Source organism: Schistocerca serialis, chromosome 2, assembly GCF_023864345.2.
Source record: "Schistocerca serialis cubense isolate TAMUIC-IGC-003099 chromosome 2, iqSchSeri2.2, whole genome shotgun sequence".
In the NCBI taxonomy this organism is placed as follows: Eukaryota; Metazoa; Arthropoda; class Insecta; order Orthoptera; family Acrididae; genus Schistocerca; species Schistocerca serialis.
The window spans coordinates 775753674-775774963 of NC_064639.1; the positions used below are offsets into that span (position 1 = coordinate 775753674).

The 21290-nt window shown below is 42.1% G+C and overlaps 1 protein-coding gene across 2 annotated transcripts in view; it reads left to right on the forward strand.

The window, feature by feature from the left end:
* Positions 1-21290, forward strand: part of LOC126457998 (probable multidrug resistance-associated protein lethal(2)03659) — a 266562-nt gene that overhangs the window by 147053 nt on the left and 98219 nt on the right. The gene's annotated exons all lie outside the window — the stretch shown is intronic.

Genomic DNA, 21290 nt, shown 5'->3' on the forward strand with positions numbered 1-21290 from the left:
CTTTTTGGGGAAAACAACCCCTCCTTCTATAGTGGTTTTCTAAGCTTTCTTTCCGTTTTTTAGTTTCCCCTCTTTTGAGTTTCACTCCCATTGCTGATTTCCATTTTTCCCCTAAGCCACAGACCGGGCGCTAATGACCGTAGCAGTTTTGCGCCCTAAAAACCATAACAAAAAATCTTTGGGATCAGTCCTCCCCAATACGTAGTTTTTTTTTCCTCTCCCCGGGTCGGTGATGTCTACCAACAGTACAATGCAGTATCTCACAGCTTGTAGTATATGTGCTTGTTGAGAGCACCAGGATGTTAAGCGTACACCCCGGATGTAAGTTCATTCGAGAATCTGTGTGGCCGCCATGACGGGACTGTTCGCGCTGTGGATCCTCAACCGGGAAACCTATCGCAGTTGACCACGGCGTGACTTCGGCATGGCTCCACTTCCCTGACGGTACTTTCCAAAACCTCATTAACTTACCCCTGCATGTTCCGCGCTGCGAAAGGTAGTTATTCAGGCTTCTGACAGGCGGTCGCAGTAATGTGACGGGACAGTGTAGACGCGAACTACCTCGTGAAAACCTACTTCCAAAGTTTCTAAAACCAACTTTAAATGTCGCATCTAGGTATATATTACAATTCCCCTACCTACTGCTACCACAGAGATCACCAAAAAAGTTTAAACTACAGAGCGCATAGAGGCGTTAAAACAATAATGTTCCATGTGTGAACAACACTGGAAAAAAAAAAATTAAATAACTGGTACATTGGGGAACTACCCTAAGCCATGCACTTCACTGTAGTTTGCAGAGTATAGGTGTAGTGGTAGGTATTGTTTACAGATTACGTCATGTAACCTTATCAGTCCGTCGCTGACCTAGAAGACTGCAAACCTTCTTTCCTTCCCGTCTGGGCAAGCTGTGCAGTGACTAGAATACATGTAAAGCTTACTGGGACAGGGTAAATGCTAGCTACAATGAAGTCGATAATTCGATCGAAATATTGGCATTTTAATTTGATACTCCCCACAACTGACAAAATTTACAAAAAAAAACAATTGTGAATCTTTGTCCACCCACACACTCCTGAGAATGGCACATTAACAATTTGCAATTACGCGCCCCTGTTACCGGCAGCTGCGTTGATAAATACTCGGCGTCTCGCAAGGATAACTTCTAGATCGAGAATATTAGGTAAGTTGTTGGAAGTGGTTAGGCGTTGGTGAAAATCTCGCTTCTGAGCACACGAAGAGCTCTAACCGCAGAACTCTGCACGGAACACGCAATGGTGCAATGCTGCGATACAGACCGTATATCTCCCATCGAAGACGATGGCCAAGACGCCGTCTACAAGTCCGTACCGCTCTATGGCTGAAGGCGAAGTCCTTCCACAATTCTCTCGTCTCCCACGCGTACGAAAACGCGGTGGAAGAATACTCAGTTTCGGCCAATGTCGAACGCTCTTTCGTCGCCGAAATACCTCCGCTGAGATCTTCCCAATGATCGAGTAGGTCATAACGCCCCTAGGCAAACGAAATTACCGTCTTCGCCACGTGTTGCCCAGCACAGGTGGCTCCGGATGCCGGGCTATCCCCAAAAGCTCCGTATTGTCCCGAGTTTCCGGTGAGCACTACCTGCCGCCCACGGCGCCCCGGCGAGCTACGGCCATCTGCAGACTTTACATTGCACAATCCTCAACTTCCGATACTTTTCACCAACGCTTTAAGTTAGTGGCTCAATCAATGCAGACATGAAGGGAATAATGCTCGAGAGTTCCTCATACACTCCTGGAAATGGAAAAAAGAACACATTGACACCGGTGTGTCAGACCCACCATACTTGCTCCGGACACTGCGAGAGGGCTGTACAAGCAATGATCACACGCGCGGCACAGCGGACACACCAGGAACCGCGGTGTTGGCCGTCGAATGGCGCTAGTTGCGCAGCATTTGTGCACCGCCGCCGTCATTGTCAGCCAGTTTGCCGTGGCATACGGAGCTCCATCGCAGTCTTTAACACTGGTAGCATGCCGCGACAGCGTGGACGTGAACCGTATGTGCAGTTGACGGACTTTGAGCGAGGGCGTATAGTGGGCATGCGGGAGGCCGGGTGGACGTACCGCCGAATTGCTCAACACGTGGGGCGTGAGGTCTCCACAGTACATCGATGTTGTCGCCAGTGGTCGGCGGAAGGTGCACGTGCCCGTCGACCTGGGACCGGACCGCAGCGACGCACGGATGCACACCAAGACCGTAGGATCCTACGCAGTGCCGTAGGGGACCGCACCGCCACTTCCCAGCAAATTAGGGACACTGTTGCTCCTGGGGTATCAGCGAGGACCATTCGCAACCGTCTCCATGAAGCTGGGCTACGGTCCCGCACACCGTTAGGCCGTCTTCCGCTCACGCCCCAACATCGTGCAGCCCGCCTCCAGTGGTGTCGCGACAGGCGTGAATGGAGGGACGAATGGAGACGTGTCGTCTTCAGCGATGAGAGTCGCTTCTGCCTTGGTGCCAATGATGCTCGTATGCGTGTTTGGCGCCGTGCAGGTGAGCGCCACAATCAGGACTCCATACGACCGAGGCACACAGGGCCAACACCCGGCATCATGGTGTGGGGAGCGATCTCCTACACTGGCCGTACACCACTGGTGATCGTCGAGGGGACACTGAATAGTGCACGGTACATCCAAACCGTCATCGAACCCATCGTTCTACCATTCCTAGACCGGCAAGGGAACTTGCTGTTCCAACAGGACAATGCACGTCCGCATGTATCCCGTGCCACCCAACGTGCTCTAGAAGGTGTAAGTCAACTACCCTGGCCAGCAAGATCTCCGGATCTGTCCCCCATTGAGCATGTTTGGGACTGGATGAAGCGTCGTCTCACGCGGTCTGCACGTCCAGCACGAACGCTGGTCCAACTGAGGCGCCAGGTGGAAATGGCATGGCAAGCCGTTCCACAGGACTACATCCAGCATCTCTACGATCGTCTCCATGGGAGAATAGCAGCCTGCATTGCTGCGAAAGGTGGATATACACTGTACTAGTGCCGACATTGTGCATGCTCTGTTGCCTGTGTCTATGTGCCTGTGGTTCTGTCAGTTTGATCATGTGATGTATCTGACCCCAGGAATGTGTCAATAAAGTTTCCCCTTCCTGGGACAATGAATTCACGGTGTTCTTATTTCAATTTCCAGGAGTGTATTTATCATAATTCAATAGAGTCATGATCTGATGCCCTGGCCAGTCCCTTTATTATTAATACTAATGTTGGTAGGCTAACGTGAAAGTGCCCTGTCGACCCTTGTGCACAGTGTGAGATTAGGGCACCGCCTACGACGTGTGTGTGTGTGTGTGTGTGTGTGTGTGTGTGTGTGTGTGTGTGTGTGTGTGTGTGTGTGTGTGTGTCGGAAGGGGCGTCGCCGGCGCTGTCTATTGATTTGTACGTATGGCAGGCAGACGCGCCTGGGCGGCGCCCTGCACAGGCCCATCCTGTGTGACTGTGGACACGACGGATAGCCCAGCCCAGCCGGAGGCCTCACCACTGCACTCTACCCGCCGTCCCGTCGTTCCATTCACAACAGGCTGAATCCTCGTGGCTGCTCAGTCCTTCATATCGCACTCGAAGCATTTAACGGGAGTGAGGTCAGAATATTGTAACAATACTGACTAGGTTTTTAAAGCATAAATAAGTAATGCCAAGGTTCTATACGCTGAGGCGACAAAAATCGTGGGGTAGCAATACGCAACTGGTTGCCCGTTTGGCTAGAGAAGCCATTGCTTGCCCAACATTCTCTTTGACGGCCTGCAAATAAAGGGTCTGAGATGTTTACTGCACCCTCTAACAAACTTCGCTCTGTCAGAGACGCGTGGCACACCTTTTCCCGTTCATCCCGGAAGGAACCCACTACCCAATGTCCCCTCCACATCGATGCTACGATATTAACCTATAAACTACTTTATGTAACGAGCTTCTTGCTTTCGATGTTGAAGTCCCGAATCCTTGGCCTTTATTTCTCCGTGAAAGTGGGTTTTATTCTCATTTGCAACGTTTTAAACTACTCTCGGTTCGGGGGCATGTTGGTTGCGATTGGGCAGTCTTCCGCCGCGTGCTGGGTCAGGACCACCCTAGACCCTATCTCATTTGCCAGCTGTCTTGTTCGTCCCTCTTCCACTTGCTCCGATGAATAGTGGGTGCTGCTCCCCTCCTCAGCACTTTCAGTATAACGGATGGCGGCTAGGACTGCTGTGACAGTTACGGCTCCCACCGCAGCAGAGCGCCGGGGGACACTGACCGGACCACACCCGCCTGTTGACCTGATTATTTCTCTCGCTTTGTTTAGATTATTGTCGGTCCAGCTTATAATCATTATGTTTTTAGCCTTGTTACTTTTATTACTGCAAACTCCTCGGCTAGAAGGCGAATGTACTTCTCCGCACTGCTGCTTGATGAAATAATATCATACGGAATGTCAGACCAGCTTTGTGAAGCAGGCAGAACACAGCATGTAATTCTCAAGGGAGAGAGTTCTTCGGATATAAAAGTAACTGCACGCGTACACCATGGGTGTTTCATAGGATCATTACTTTTCACAATGCATATAAATGACCTAGTAGATGAGGCCAGAAGTTACACGGGGCTTTTCGCGGATGATGCAGTTGTCTAGAGGGAATGTGCGGGGCTACAAAATTGTAGCAAAATATATGAAGCCTTCAGAGGATCGACGCTTGGTGAAGGGAATGGCGACTAACCCTCACCATAAACAAACGCAACTTATTGCGAAAACCATAAAGACCCTTTATCGTACAATACAAAATTGGAGTGATGTCTAAGAGTATGTGTACGAAGGCATTTGCAGTGGAACGACTACATGAAACTGATAGCAGGGAAGGCAGATGCTAGACAGAAGTTCATAGGGAGAACCTTTAGGAAACGTAGTCCGTCAGCAATATAGGTGGCTTACAAAACCCTCGTTCGACCATTACTTGAATATTGATTCTCAATATGGGATCCGTACCAAGTAGGGCTGGTAGAGGAAATAGGAGACCCAAAGAAGAGCAGCACGTTTCGCTACAGGTTCATTTAGTAAGCGTGAGAGCGTCACGTGGATACTCAAACAACTCTAGTGACAGACGCCGCAGAGACACTTTCTGTGTCAGTGTGTGGTTTACTATTGAAGACCAGAGAATATACGTTCCTGGATGAGTCAACAAATATATATTGATTGGCGACTCCATGGAGTGCTGTGTGTACGACGACCATATATGTGAAATTAAAAGGAAGGTCAGCGTTGGCCATAATATTGATGGTTTATAAATAGCAAAATCGATTTTCATTCACACAGTAAGCATCTTCAGTGCTGTGGTGTACAAATTAAACTCATAGGCACTGGTATCAAGTTATTATTAGTAACTAAAGCTGAGAAACGATCACAATAACGTGTATGACAACCAAGGGGTCCTGTTATGAAAAGAAATGGCGCCACATACCACCATGCCTGTTTTCGGGCCGTATGGCAGGCGACAGTCAGGGTGGTATCCGACCGCTGTCTGGTGCGTCTCCAGGCAAGTCTTCAGCCTCATTGACTGGAGTAGAATTGTCTTCAGTAAGGAGTCCCGTTTCGAACTGAACCCCATTACCGGCGAAGACGAGTCTGGAGACGCTACGGACAGCGGTGGGATGCCAGCTTGATGGACGCACGCCCTCCATACGGCCCGAAACCAGAAATTATAATCTGAGGTTCCTCTTCTTTTCATACCAAAACGCTTGCAGCATCTTATTATGTCAACAATATTCTACACCCTGTTTTGTTGCCTTTCATGGCAAGCCCTTCTGGGCATTACATTTCAGCAAGATAATGCCCGCCCGCACACGCCGAGAGTTTTACTGTTCGTCTTCGTGTTTGTCAAACCCTACCTTGGGCAGCAAGGTAGCCTAATTTTTATGCTCTTCACGGGTATGCTGCTGGATATGATCGTCTTCACTGCACGATGTTTCGGCGATCCATCTGGCCGCCATCTTCAGGTGCCAATTGCTGAGTACAGTCACGCCGGAAGTGGTCCGGCGTGATTGTGTACTCAGCGTCCGCCTGCTTAGTTGGGCGGTAACGTGTTCGGCCAAGCAAGCGGGCCCGGGTTCGATTCCCGGCCGGGTTGGAGATTTTCTCCTTTCGTGGACTGGGTGTTGTGTTGTCCTTTTCATCATTTCACACAGGTCGCCCAATGTGGCGTCGACTGAAATGAGACTTGCACTTGGCGGCCGAACTTCCCCGGTCGGGGCCTCCCGGCCAACAATGCCATACGCTCATTTTTTTTGTGTACTGGCGATCGCACCTGAAGATGGCGGGCAGATGTCTCGCCGAAATAGCGTGCAGTGAATATGATCATATCCGGCAGCAAATGCGTGAAGAGCATAAACATGTGACGCAGGAAAAATCTACGGATTCACAAGGTAGCCGAATCTCTCTGTAACTGAGAATGTATGGAAAATCATGGGCAGGGCTCTCCAACCAGCTTGGGATTCTGACTATCTAACTCGCCAATCGGACAGAACGTGGCGCGATAACCCTCAGGAGGACACCCAACAACTGTCAGTGCCAAACGGCGTAACTGCTTGCATACGGGCCAGAGGTGGACCAACGCCTTACACACTTGCTCAGTTTGCGAGGCTCGTCTAATTTTTCTGGGCTTGAAACTATTTCTCTGTACATGTCCACATCGCATCTACCGATTTCCGAGTCAGTCGGTGAATTCCTTTGCGGTGCATCGTTTATTTTTTTGTTAGTGTACTTAGCTCCAGAAATGAGTCTTTTATACCTGTTCTGATGGTTTGAGATTTTCTTCGGTTGTTGCTCCCCGAGATTATGTTCCGTAGTTCAGATGTGTGGAAAACGAAGCATTGTATGCACTCTTTACGACAACAGTATCTTTGCAAAACTTGCTAATCGTGTTGATTGCAAATGTATACTTGCATATATTACATGCTAAAATGTAAACTTGCACATCTCATTTCAGACTGCTTCCTATGTACAGTTTAATTTCATCATTCTGTCTACTGCTGTAAGTCTCCATGAAACTGGTGCTGACATTTACGTGTTCTTCATTTCAGTGCTTAACAATTTTATTTGCCACGTTATTGGACTAGATCACTAGTTCATTAAATGATTCCTTTTTGTAATTGATGAATGCATCACCTGCATAGAGAACTACTGTGAAGCTTGGAGAGCAGTATTGAATATACGAAAAACACAAGACATCTCAGGACTGAGCTCTGTGGCTCACAATGTTTCTCATTAGTAATTTTAGATTCGTGAACACCACTTGGAGTACAAACTGATTTTAGTTACTCAAGTAGGAATTGAATTGATATTTATAAGCAGTACCTCTTCTGCCGAAGTGCCATAGCTTGTTTAATAGGACAGTAATGTTCACACAATAAAACGTTTCTCAAGATCTGAGTAGATACCTACAACATGTTTCTCGTTCTTGATACCACTTATTACCTCGTCAGTTAACTGAGCAATTGCTATGCCAGTTGATTTACATTTAAGTAATACATTTTGATTTTAATACATTAAACTGTGTTGCTTGAGAAACGTTATAATTCTGTTATAGATGACTTTTCAACTATTTTGGAGAAGACAGCAAGTGTTGAAATTGGTCTGTAATTTTCAGTTTTCTGTGTCACCTTTTTTAAAGATCGGTGCTACCTGTGCTCTTTTTAATCTCTTTGGGAAGGTGCCTAATTGTGACATATTGTTTGCTGCTACAGGCAGACGTGAGGAGACATTTTGTATACGAACTTTTACTACGTTAATATTGAGGCAATCATTCTCTGCAGAAGAGGAGGATTTTAAAGGGCTAATGATGATGATCATCGTTCCCTTGCAGTTTTAGAGACTAGATATATGCTATGCCCAGACGGATTTCCTTTAAAATTATATGTAGGTTTCTCATTGAATATGCTTGCATTTTAAATTTGGTCCTTCATGTTGATGGTTAATAAGTCCATTCAGAATTTGTCTTTGCATGTTGTAAAGATGTTTATTACTGCCCAGATACAAGCAGGAACGTTCTGTGAAGCCTTGAGTTTCCTTGCAACATAGTTGTTCCTTTCCTATGTCAATAAATCTTTATAGTACTCATGATAATTCTGAGGGCTTCTTTCAGCTTTAGTTTGTTGTCTCTCATTCAACTTCGCACAGTGAAATATTATTATTTTCCCTCTTAATTCGATGACATCATTATTTGTTTTTGCATGTTCAACTGTTGTGGATACTGCTTGGCATGTGGCATCAAAACGTAAAAGTGATAAACAGCAAAGCTATCATAGGAAAAACTATCGTTATCAAACCATGGAATGTCTGCTAACATGCAGTTAAGTGTACTGATGTTATAATAGGATATGATTCCTTTGCTTGCATTTTTCTTTTTTTAAATGGCAAGGGTTAACGATGTTGCGTCTAAGATGACAGTTCTGTTGCAGATGATCGTGTGTCCACAGTCATGTAGTGAATAAACACCCGAAGTCAGTAAGTCAGTAAGCCAGAGGTCGAATCCCACAATGCACACTAGGCGTGGTCATTTTTCCTCTGCCATCCACGTTTTTCTACAAACTGCCCATAAGACCGGCCTTCTGGTACACAAGCTCCCTCTCAGGCCGTAATGTAGTGCCTGTAACGAGGGTTCATACTTAGTTGGCTGTAGAGCGAACATCCTACGTCGGACGGCAGCTAGACATTTGACGGGCAGTTGTGACGGACGTGTAGCTAATTAATGGTTATCAGCCCAAATGCCTCGCAGCATATTGCCCCATTTTTACTGGAGATATCGACAAAAACCTGATACCAGCAGATATTAATTCTTCTAAGGTGGAGTTTGGAGGAAATTTGGATTAAAACTCACAGCCGTGACGTGTTGGCAGTTATCTGCGACAGTAGCACTCGCTATACTTCTGCTGCTAGGATCACCAAAGCGTTCAGAACTAGGCAATGTGAACTGTGCAAAGATCCATGAAGGTTAAGAAAGTGTTTCTGACGATTTATGTACTTCATATTACTGTTAGTCAGACGAATTCATTTTACGTCAGTTATCGACTTTTTCGTGATACGAAATCAGCGAGAAGCATATGTACAGGTTAGCGATTTTATATGAGGCCAACTTAATCCATCTTCTTAAATCCAATTTATTTCTTAGCGGAAACGTATTCAAGTAGCTAGTTGAATGTTGACATCAAATAAGCCAAACAGAAGGTACAAACTGAAGTCATTGAGTCCACTGCCATATAAACCATTTTGATAAGGCTTATAAAGATGGTTGAAACTGTCATAGGTGGCCTGTTCTTGAGGCTATCGAAGTGATATTCACAGAAATTTGATGTTTCTTGTTAACAATATCAGCTTATTCCCAGGAATTAGCAGCTTTCACTCAGTAGCCAGAAATCCAATCTGCATTTGGATCCCACTTCCTTGACTCTTTTGCAGAAAGATGTGCAGTATACTGCTGCATCCACTTTCAACAAACTAGCACAAGAATTTAGAAATCTAGCAGTTATACATGCGCTTTCAGATCGAAACTGAAGAGTTTCCTCATGGGTCACTCCTTCTGTTTTGTCGAGGAGTTCCTTGAAAAATTAAACTGATTCCTAAGTTACATTACTGATTGCGTGTACTTAAACTTATGGCACGTCCTTTTTTGGTTTCATAAACATTTTATTTCATATGTTATTACTTTTATGTTGTAATTTCATGTAATGACACGTTACATGACCTTTGAGATTTGCTCCTCAATTTGGTGCTACGGTACTAGACGTGTAAAATAAAATAAATATTTTATGAAGACAGCTGTGCACTGCGATTGATGATCGTTATTTACCCTGTTCCGAATAGAGCCAGTAGCATCTAAGCCAACCCGTGTGGTGACGGTTTGTAGAAAAGATTAATTTGGTCATGCGAATGAGGAATCTCCAGTCGTTTCCAACTTTTTAGCCTAGTGAGCGATAGTTAATGTGTTGTTCATATCGAGGCCAGATCTGCCGCTTATCCAAAGTGTTTATCATTGAATTTGCCATTCCTCAATTCCCCAAACAACTTTCTGGCATAGGCGCCAACTTTGTGGGAGCATCTGATAAGTTTGCTTTATGATACCCATCATTGTTGACGGGCGATCTGAAAATGGCCCATTATCGACGGTTTCGTTTTTGACCACAAAGTATTTAAGCCACTTACAAATAAATTTTCTGCTACGGCTTGTGCATCATAGACTTGCTCCATCTCGTTTATCTCGGGCACAATTTTATGACAGCATTTAATGTTAATGCGTTACTCCATTGCACCGTGAATGGAGATGGGCAACACTCCATTTTTCGAAAGGCTATCTGAAAACAGTTCTGATCAGTCACCGGGCGTTTGGCGCTGTAAGGAAGATTGCCGTATTTAGTTGGGACCACGTCGGAACGCCCCCTCTTCTTTTCAGTCACTTTCTTCTGGCACAGTATCAATCCATCTGCTACTCTGATACGAAAGGAAAGAAGGTTCATTTGCTTCTTCTTTGGGATAGATAGGTTGTCTGCATCTCCTCTGTATGCCAACCATCTCTGCACGATGGCAAAGTCAACAGCATGAAAAATCATACGGAAAGGCCATTTTTGAGATGTGATGAAAACTCTGTAGTAGCTTATCACTTGATCAGATGAATCAGTAATTGTAAAAACAACATTAGTCCAAAAAAGTAAATTTTTCAGGAGAAGCAAAAAACTGTATACAGGCTAAATATTGGACAGAAGGATAAATCCATTAATTTTAATATTGACTGTGTATGTTAGCTAAGCTTTAACAATAAAACAAAGTACTTTAAATGTAATAACTTTGCATGAACGATTTTTTTAATTGTACGGACTTATGTTGTTGTTGCAGGATGAACATTTTGGACTGACATTTTAATATCAACATTTGTTTATGTTATCAAAAATTACTTTATCGTATAAATTTAATATACAATATTACTTGTACATTGTCTAATATTGTTTTACAGAGAAACTGAAAAATATTGTTAATGTATGCACACTGTATGGAAAGACTAAAGATATGACGATGTAAATCGTGACATTAGGAATTAAATTTCTTATTTCACTTAACGGGACAATGAAGGATTAACACTACACTATACAGGTTATTTTATACCGAAAATGTATTATGAATCATCTTCAGGAGTGTCCACAGAAGGCCACTCAGTCAATTCCAGATAAAAGGCTTTGTGCTCATCAGGAATATATTGCATTAATTGTCCCACATCTTTCAATTTTTTGACATCGATTGCAACTTTGTTATTATATGCAATTCCTGCAGGCAACTTTGGTTCTGTCTGTAATGAATGTCACAATGAAAAGCGGTGTTTTACGAGACCATCAATATGATAGTAACAGTCAGCTTTACCTGGAAGCATTTCACTGTGATGGAAGCTCATAAATGAGGACACTGTGAATTTCACTTTACTGCTTTTGTCCACATTCGTCCCATAACTGTCGTCAGACAAACAGGATCGCTTATAAAATTTGGGCCACCATTTTTTGTAACCCAAAATCTCTTCAGAGGTAACAAGCTTTACATTAATATTTTGTTTTTTTTTGGATGATGTCACCATACATTGAACATACTCATAAAAAGAATATACAGGGTGATTCAAAAAGAATACCACAACTTTAAAAATGTGTATTTAATGAAAGAAACATAATATAACCTTCTGTTATACATCATTACAAAGAGTATTTAAAAAGGTTTTTTTTTTCACTCAAAAACAAGTTCAGAGATGTTCAATATGGCCCCCTCCAGACACTCGAGCAATATCAACCCGATACTCCAACTCGTTCCACACTCTCTGTAGCATATCAGGCGTAACAGTTTGGATAGCTGCTGTTATTTCTCGTTTCAAATCATCAATGGTGGCTGGGAGAGGTGGGCGAAACACCATATCCTTAACATACCCCCATAAGAAAAAATCGCAGGGGGTAAGATCAGGGCTTCTTGGAGGCCAGTGATGAAGTGCTCTGTCACGGGCTGCCTGGCGGCCGATCCATCGCCTCGGGTAGTTGACGTTCAGGTAGTTACGGACAGATAAGTGCCAATGTGGTGGCGCTCCATCCTGCTGAAATATGAATTGTTGTGCTTCTTGTTCGAGCTGAGGGAACAGCCAACAGAAGGTTATATTATGTTTCTTTCATTAAATACACATTTTTAAATCGCTCTGTATTCTGTCTTTTCTTCTTATCACCCGCTTTATGGAAGCAAATGTACGATCTCATGGTAAAAATGAATGGCCACACACAGGAAAATACTGGAATACATCTTTGAATCTGCCAGAACTTACAAGGCAGTTCATTACGCTAACCACTGTGTTGCTCTTATTTTGCGCAGGGCACCCATCCTAGAACAGGTGTAATTCGGTAACACTATCAGGTATATCTGTGTTGATGTAATCAACCAAAAACGAGCATACTTCGTTAGGTCCTTTGTGGGCAGTACCTTCGTGGTACACATATACCTTGGATTTGTTGCTCTTTAGGTCTGTAATACAGAATGCATTAATGTTAATTTGCCGTAAATAAAGAGCTTCCTGTACTGAGAGCTTAGGCAACTGCAGATTTTGCATATAATCGAAACACAATGCTACCACATGTTCATTTTCTGCACACTTCTTCTTAACAGCATCCATCTTTAAATAGAATTTTTTGCTTCTTCTTTTATGTACCATGAGTTCCGCTACAGCCACACGCTTTGCAGTATCGTTCAATGATAGACTCTTAATCTTCACTGAAAGTGACTCACAAGAGCAGCAAGTATCGATTTGCGGCCGCCCAAAGCGTAAGTTAAAACGCTCATTGAAAATCCTTAAATAAGTTCCATATGACACTCTGGTATGAGGATATAACTTCATGAACAGTTCGTACATACTTTTTACAGATAATTCAGGATTTAAGTAATACATTTCTTTGCTTGAATAATGTGAGATTTTCGTAGGAAATGTTTTGATATGCTCCTCAATTATCGATAGGACTTCCTGTGGTGTTGCATTGGTTGAAGCAGTACATCCTCTAGTGTCAAATGGGCGAACATTATTTTTCACACAGTTACAAATTCGTCGCACACGTTCATTTGTAATGCCAAAAAGGCTACAAAATGCCTTTTTGCACACTTCGACCCGCCCAGCATCTCCAGTTACCACGTGATATCGATAATTTAGTGCTCTTGGCTTAGGCTGGCCATCACTTTTCCGGGGGTCTTCTGCGTACCACGTCTTCTTTTCCGATCAGTCCTGCAAGGTAACCATCTTGTGTGTTCTTACTCTCAAAATCGTGAAATGTAGTGAATATATCATCTATCTGTTCATGTTCAGAGATCCTCTTGAAACACAGTTTCTTACATCTGAAACATATTAATACATGAATACCAATGTCAGGAATTGTAAGAGAGTTGCAAAAAAATTATTTACGTAAAATCAGTTATTTTTTATTGATAGAGTAAATTATCCATATGATATTTACGTACCATAAAACTTAGAACAGATGGGAACCTCTAAGAAGTAAAAAATACACGGACAGCGAGATTAATTCACATAGCCTTTGAACTCACCCACAGTCAGGTCCTATTTTTACAGCATTAATTTCTCTTCCACTGTGATTGACGTAACCAATTCCCTTCGTTCTGGCAGCTTTTATGACATTACTTTTATATAGTTCCGGTTGCGCACCTCTCTTCTTCGACATTGTGCATAGATAATCCAAAGAAACGTGTTCTATAAACAAAACTAAACGGCAATGTATACGCAGCTGTTACAACAATGCACACAGGTAATAAGACCACAGGCGTCAGATATGCTGCCATCTGGCCTGCATTCTATTCACTACATGGTAAAAGATCAGAGTATGATCGTTTGGTGCTGCCATCTGCCATTTCTTGCAATAATAACGTAAGTCCTGGACTCATGTTGTTACTGCAAAGAACACGAAAAACTGTATGCCTGTAAAAGCATTAAATTGTGTAGGACAAGTGTGATTTTTGCATAGATGCTGCATCTAAGTATCCTGAAGGCTTATCTGCATATACGAGGTGTGGCTAGAAAAAAACCGGACTAGTACTGGTGAAACAATAAAACGAATGCAATAAGGCTGAAAGTCGCGTGGCCTGTCACGTGACTCTCGCTCCGCCTACTGCTCGAGTTTCATCTGCCTCCTGCACTCAGTCTGCCCGTGGCGTCTGTTTTAAGTAGTTGACGTTTCGTCTGTGCGTCGGAAAATGTTGAGTGTACAGAAAGAACAGCGTGTTAACATCAAATTTTGTTTCAAACTAGGAAAATCTGCAAGTGAAACGTTTGTAATGTTACAACAAGTGTACAGCGATGATTGTTTATCGCGAACACAAGTGTTTGAGTGGTTTAAACGATTTAAAGATGGCCGCGTAGACACCAGTGATGACACTCGCACTGGCAGACCATTGTCAGCAAAAACTGATGCAAACATTGAAAAAATCGGTCAACTTGTTCGACAAGATCGCCGTTTAACAATCAGAGCAGTGTCTGAGTTAACAGGAGTTGACAAGGAAAGTGTTAGGCAGATTCTTCATGCAAGTTTCAACATGAACAAAGTGTGTTCAAAAATGGTTCCAAAGTGTCTCACAATTGAACAGAAGGAACGCCGAAGAATGATTTGTTCTGACATCCTGGAAAACATTGAAAGTGATCCCACCTTCTTACAAAATGTTATTACTTGCGATGAATCGTGGTTTTTTACTTACGATCCCGAAACTAAACGCCAATCGATGCATTGGAAAACTCCTGGTTCTCCACGACAAAAAAAAGCACGAATGTCAAAATCGAAATTCAAGGCAATGATGATTGTTTTTTTTTTGACATCAAAGGGATTGTGCACATTGATTGGGTACCAGAGGGACCAACAGTGAATCAGCATTACTACATTAGCGTCGTGGCTATCCTACGTGAGCGAGTACGGAGAAAACGGAACGATTTGTGGAGAAAAAAGTCATGGATCCTTCACCAAGACAATGCCCCAGCTCACAGTGCGTTGTCAGCGAAGACGTTTTTGGCAAAACACAACATTCCCATCTTAGATCATCCACCCTACTCACCTGATTTGGCCCCCTGTGACTTTTTTTTCCCTAAAGTCAAGTCAGCTTTGAAAGGAACTAGATTTGAGACTGTTGAAGCAGTAAAAGAAAAAGCGACGGAAGTAATGTATGGACTTGCCGAAAATGATCTGCAGCATTGCTATGAACAGTGGAAAATTCGTATGAAGCGGTGCAGAGACCGAGGAGGAGAGTACATTGAAGGAGATAACATGAAATTGTAAATAATTGTAAATAAATGTTTTTTCCAGCATCAGTCCGGTTTTTTTCTAGCGCACCTCTTATCTAATTTTTACCAAAAAGTGGACATGTGTTGTTTTTACAATTACCGATTCAAATAGTTCCACACCATCGACTGCATGATATCTTCTCAATATTTCAGGTCTTTCTACTTTCACATATTTATAGTGTTTTTTGTCCCAACACTCAACATCCACTGAGTCTTTACCAACAAAGTTTGGACACAATACAACTGACCTATAGTCCAACCACTTACACATGGTAATGTCATCAACACTAGTGATTTCTTCTCAGTAACCTCTGGTTTGCTTCATTATTGTTTTATCATCTGAAAATGGCAAGTTCTTTCCGAATCTGTTTTGACGGACAGTACCTGCTGCATTGATGCCTTGAGATTTCAGAACTTGAAACAGATGATAATGTGAAAAGAAGTTGTCAAAGTATAATTTATGACCTGCACCTTCTGAGAATGGAACAAAAAATTCTAAACCAACAGCAGGACCTAATCCAAATCTTTTACAGTATGTGCGGTATTTAGTTCCGTTGTAGCACCTTGATACAAAAGCTAATCATATACTATTCCACTCTTTTCACATGAAGACTTTGATTCCCCATGGAATTGGTTTCCCCTTGACATACTGCTTTGCAGAAAACTTCCCAGTGAAAGGAATAATTCCTTCACTGACACAAACATTCTCTTCTATAGGAAGTTCACTGCAGCATTTTCGAATGGCTGAGTAAATTGGCCTGACTTTGTAAAATTTATATTTATTTTCAGGTGGCTTTTCCAGATCGTTCACCAAATGTAAATTTGTTCATAATTCTACAAATCTGTCTAGTGACATGATTTCCCAAAACACATTTCCCTTCAGGCTTGTATCCCAATACATTCATAATCTGAGAAATTTCAAGGTGCCAGTCAATATATGCATACCAAATTGCATCTCTAGTGCTTGAGGAGTTGTCTGCTTGAAGGAGGAGTTGCCTCGTTGTAATGCATAAATATGAGTATGTGCTGCCATGCTAGTGAACAAATCATCTGGTATATATATTTTGAAGTATTGCATTGGAGAACACAAGAGAGATTCTTCAAAATTTGGAGCTTTGTATGTTTATGCAATGGTACTTAGAGGCTTTCGTTTCCATTTTTATGGATTCTTTAGGTGTCACCATTATGTTGTCACACAGGTTATTCAATTCTGGGTTGTTTTCATTGCATAAAAAGTTCATTTCAGCATCCACCACCTCTCCATCTTCATCTTCAGATATGGTGTGTCTACACACATCAGTCACGCCCACTTTATTTGCTCCAACACGTTTTACTATTTGTGGAGCTTGCCTTTCAATAAGTGGAACACTGTCATCCTCATTTCCAATCAAACTGATGTCAGAAACGCCACCATTTTCAATTATGTCATAATGAAGTCCCAATATTTCTCCACAGAAAGATATTCCTTATCCATATTTGTAAGTCAAAAGCCAGCAATATAATATAAAATAAAATCATATAAACAGGTCACTTATTCTCCTCCTTGCTGCTGGTACTAAAATTAATGGAAAAATTACCACACATAACTATCATAGCCATGCAAATATAGCCGAGGCACATTTTAGGTTATTTTTCCTATTTTACACCATTAAGGACCTGTTGTACACAAATGTGTACATTATTCTTACCTGATAATAACACAAATATGAACTGAATGAAATTGCTGAAAATTCCACTGAAAGAATGTCTAATGTTTCCAAAAGAAGAAAACCGCACAAAACATTCATAAACAAAACCCACAATGTGACTATTATAGCAATAAAGTCAACGAGTAATGGCTTCCCACAGAGAGACAACGCCAGACAGTATATTTTACTATGTGGTTCACAGACTGCTCACAAGAGAGCAACAGCTGTTGGAGCATGGCTAAAAGAAACATACACAAATGTGTACAGTGGGTTTGGATGTACCTGACATTTGTCAGCAAACTATTAGTGAACAAACTTTATATACACAATTGTGACCACCAGGTCTGAAAGAGTTAAATAACGTAACTATCCGACGAACGGTTCGGATACTTGGATGATGTCGTCCAGCATACCGAGCAGCATACGTAGCACACGCCCGTTGGGCATTTTGATCGCAATAGCCATACATCAACACGATATCGACCTTTTCCGCAACTGGTAAACGGTCCATTTTAACACGGATATCGTATAACGAAGCAAATACCGTCCGCACTGGCGGAATGTTACGTGATACCACGTACTTATATGTTTGTGACTATTATAGCGCCATCTATCACTAAGCGAAAAAAGTGGCCCAACAAAAACATTCTCTCTCTCTCTCTCTCTCTCTCTCTCTCTCTGCATATATTAAACATTCTTTGCTATTTATTATACGCGCAAAGTTGACATTCGGCGCGGTGGCTGATGGGAGCGACTATAAAGGCATTTCCCATTTTAACAGTGGCTCCCACCATCAGCCAGCGTGTCGAGTGCCAACTTTGCGCGAATAATAAACACCGGTATAGGCCTTTTCATGAAATGCATACATTGTTGGCTTATTATGCAGTGACCTTTTTAAAAGTCTCATAAAGGTTACAAAATTACTGAGCTGAGTTTCTTACATTGGCATTTCCTTCTACAACGAACTCATTATTATACCAATACTTTCGTCTGGCGAGAGGAATTTCTTGAAGTTTGATGGATGGGCACATTCTTAGTATCTACAATTTGTCAGATTTGCCTACAGAACTTGAAAATGTGTGAGCAAGTGAATAGTTTTGCTGAAAATATAAATCCATTCTTTTCTTTGCGGTTTCACATTTGTGCGCGACATTTCTTGTCGAGGTAATCTAATAAATGGATATTCAGCTGCAACACGAAACTGTCTGCTTTGCTCAAGACAATATGCGGTTCTTCATCCACCACGCTTCGAAATGGAGTAAAAAGTGAATAGCATTGTAGTGTTACGTTTTCCTCTTGAATAGGATTGTAGTGTTTACGATATCGATTTTCCTATTACATCTTTCTTCCAATATGCAAAAGATGATAGACAACTTCAAACACAAAGAAATTCTTGATGATTTTGCAAATTACTTAGTAAGCTCATCAGGAGTTGTAGCACGGTAAAATACAGTTAAACATTGTTATACAGTACATTACAGCACAGAATACAAATAAATGCAAGAAAGCATAATCTTGTTTTCCTTTATCGATTGTGTTCCTTATTTCGTTTGGTTCCTGAATATCATCCAGCACCGCAGCGATTTTCTGTGGAGTTCTGCTTCATTTTAGTATTTTTATAACTGACAACGTACATTTCCGAGGCACTCTTCTGCCGGATAGAGTATTATAAGTTCGAATACTTTCTTTTTTGGTCCACTCCGGTTTTCGAAATGCAACGCAACATACAGCTACACACACACCACTACAAGAGCCCAAACAAACAATGGAACTGACTAGCGGCATTTAGTGGTGCAAAGAAACTGTTTCTTTGATCTGTAGCGACAAAGCAATAGATCTCTTCTATTGTGTGTGTTCGCAGCATTTTACGAGCATCGGTAGGCCAGCATTAGCCGCGAACACTGTGGCAAAAAAGTAACATCAGTAAAATAGACGGTGCACCGGAACTCCACCAACAAACTTTTAAAGACGGTAATATGGACCTAAACAAGGAAAAAGTCCAGTAAACATGGGCTCTAAAATGCGTACTGTAAGAGCTATGTGCACTTTTTCATCTTTGAATGAAACAAGTGTCTTCTTCTGCAAGCTGTGTGTTTTCCATTTGGGGAGGAGATAGTATGAACCGAAACAAGAAAAGAGTCCGGTAAACATGGTCTCGAAAATGCATACCTTAAAGAGCTACGAGCACTTGTTCAGTATAAGTGTTCTTCGCAATAGCGAAGATAAAAAAGTGCCCATAGCTAGTAGGCATGCATTTTAGAGCCCAAGTTTACAAAAAAAATTCTTTTTGCTTCGATCCTCACAATCATCAGAAAGTTTATCTGTAGAGTTCTGATTCATCTTGTGTATTACCACTTCAACTTACTTCGTGTTGTGGGGAAGGGCTCAGATAGGCTTTTATTTTTTTCCATTCTCCCTTTCACTTCCGTTTTTGTTGTAAACGCTTAAAACGATCGCGCTGATTTTTGTAACATGACCGTCCGCGCGGCGCACTTTGTACACATTTAAAGAATAACTGTCTTCATATTTCCAAGGTAAACAAGAATGAGCAAAATCGCAGTTTAATCTTAGTTTTCATTAAACAACGATAAAATAGACTTAATTATACCATCTAAATCACTGTTTATTTAAAAAATAAATAATAAAATAAACTTTCATTATATCACACTCATGCCCCGTGAAAGTCCCCCTTCACAGTGACACAGTCGAAGCATTAAAAAGCGTATTTGCATCATGTCACAGCCAACTGCTTATTAAATTGCTATTTATCTCGTATACAACTGCCTCATTGTGGAATTCTGTCGCTAACTAGGAATCTGGGTTATTTTCTTGCACGGATCGAACATTTTTTCTCACCTAGCATGCATGTTATTTTATGCTACTGCTGCTCACTTGAAGGTATGACAGGACACCTTAGCATTGGGTTAACTGAAGCAATAATGAGGGAATATGTTGTTGTGTTACTCGGGGATGAAGAGGCTTGCACAGGGTAGAGTAGCATGGAGAGCTGCATCAAACCAGTCTCTGGACTGAAGACCACTACAAGGTATGGGCTTGCAGTTGTAAAGCAACTATGGAACTGTACAAGACCATGTTGGTTCTGATTGACGCACTTTCCACACTGGCACCGAATAGCAGCATTTAGTGGTACAAATAAATTGTTCCTTTAACCTATACCAACACAGCCAAAATTGATCTCACCTTTTTTCGGAAGTGCGTCTGATGATTCAAATAGCTTGAAGTAGCCAAATAATGCTCATGGGAAGAAAGACCCAATGAAGCAAGCTATACGTACTGAGGAAGGAATAGAAAACATTTAATGTTGGAGAAGGATGAGGAAGGAAATTGGTTATATCATTAAGGAAATCGGGTAAGCCATTTTCATAGAAAATATTATGACATTTAACTTAGGTAATTTCAGGAAACCTAAGGTCAGACGGAGATTAGAACTGCTGAGTTCAGTTGCTTACAATGTGCCGTGTGGGAGAAATTAGCAGGCACCTCAGACAGTCGTATTTTTCTTTGCATGAAGCTGGTGACCAACTGGTTGCTTAGGAGTTACTACGATTCCTGCAGCGGCACCTGAAACAAAGTTCACAAGAAGAGAAGCTTTGCATACCATACAGGACACAGCTGGCACCGTTCCCCTTATTCAGTGTGTGGATCTGCTGAATACTTGATATAATACAGCTGTCAGACGAGCATGAAGCAGTTAGCTTAAATCGTGTTTGGAACCTAATATGTTGCATTAAGGATGGAGAACAATGCTCGAATATCAACTTTTTGGATATAAATAACCACTATTTTGTTTAATGATGTATTGTTGTTCATTCTATTCTTCAGGGAGGAGTAGTTGGGTGGTCTGTAATGTCGCTCTAAGATTTTTAGTGGCTTATGGAACCCATAAGCTTTCGGAAAAGCTTCATCCACACAATTCCGAAGACGGCAAGAGCTGACAAGTGCGAGAATTATCGCACAATCAGCTTAACAGCTCATGCATTGAAGCTGCTTACAAGAATAATATACAGAAGAATGGGAAAGAAAATTGAGAATGCGCTAGGTGGGGATCAGTTTGGCTTTAGGAAAAGTAAAGGGACGAGAGGGGCAATTCTGACGTTACGGCTAATAATGGAAGCAAGGCTAAAGAAAAATAAAGACACTTTCATAGGATTTGTCTACCTGGAAAAAGTGTTCGACAATATAAAATGGTGCAAGCTGTTCGTGATTCTGAAAAAAGTAGGGGTAAGC